Source organism: Tarenaya hassleriana, unplaced genomic scaffold, assembly GCF_000463585.1.
Source record: "Tarenaya hassleriana unplaced genomic scaffold, ASM46358v1 Cleome179, whole genome shotgun sequence".
In the NCBI taxonomy this organism is placed as follows: domain Eukaryota; kingdom Viridiplantae; phylum Streptophyta; class Magnoliopsida; order Brassicales; family Cleomaceae; genus Tarenaya; species Tarenaya hassleriana.
Genome location: NW_010965206.1, coordinates 26,458 through 27,225, shown reverse-complemented (window position 1 = coordinate 27,225; position 768 = coordinate 26,458).

Genomic DNA, 768 nt, shown 5'->3' with positions numbered 1-768 from the left:
CCTTTCTTTTTCTTTTTGCATCGGATATTGGTTTGTGTCTCTTATCACCAGGTTGAGTTCTAATGAGGAGATATTGATGAGGTAAGGAAGCTAGCTATGCGATAGACGTAGGTTCTAGACAATCCTAAAGGTCAAGCAATCAATTCAACAAAACATAACCACGTTCAACGGATCACAATGTTTTCAGGACGTTTCTACTCTCTCATGCCATAGATCATCACATCAATGCTCAAAACGGTTTTATGCACGTGATCTTATATGTCATAAACACTATATGTAAATGCATAATCCTAAAAACAAACTATATGATCCTAGAACATTCTATATACGCTTTCGGCATTCATTCTTTTGCTCTTTCTCTCTTTTTTTTTTCTCATCTAGCTAGACTTTCTCTCTTTTTTTTTCTTTTGCTAGCACCTCGGGTTCCTAGGACGTTGAAGTTGAAGAGTTCTTAATCAATTTTTTTTTCCGATTTTGTTTATTGAATAACCTGACCCACAACTTAGACCCGAACCATCGAATCGATGCACTCATGTCCTCGAACGATTTTCGTTGACGAGATAGTGACAGCGGAGTGTCGAGATGCTCACTATCTTTTTCTGCACATAAAGAAATAAGAATGCATTTGATAATAGACTTTACCGATTTTGGCAAACATGGGAACGGTTCTTATAGAAACTTTTCTACGTGGCTAGACAACATCGGTCCCATGGGTTCCAACCAACGATTTCTACCCCACAAGCTATTCTAGACAATCCTAAAGGTCAA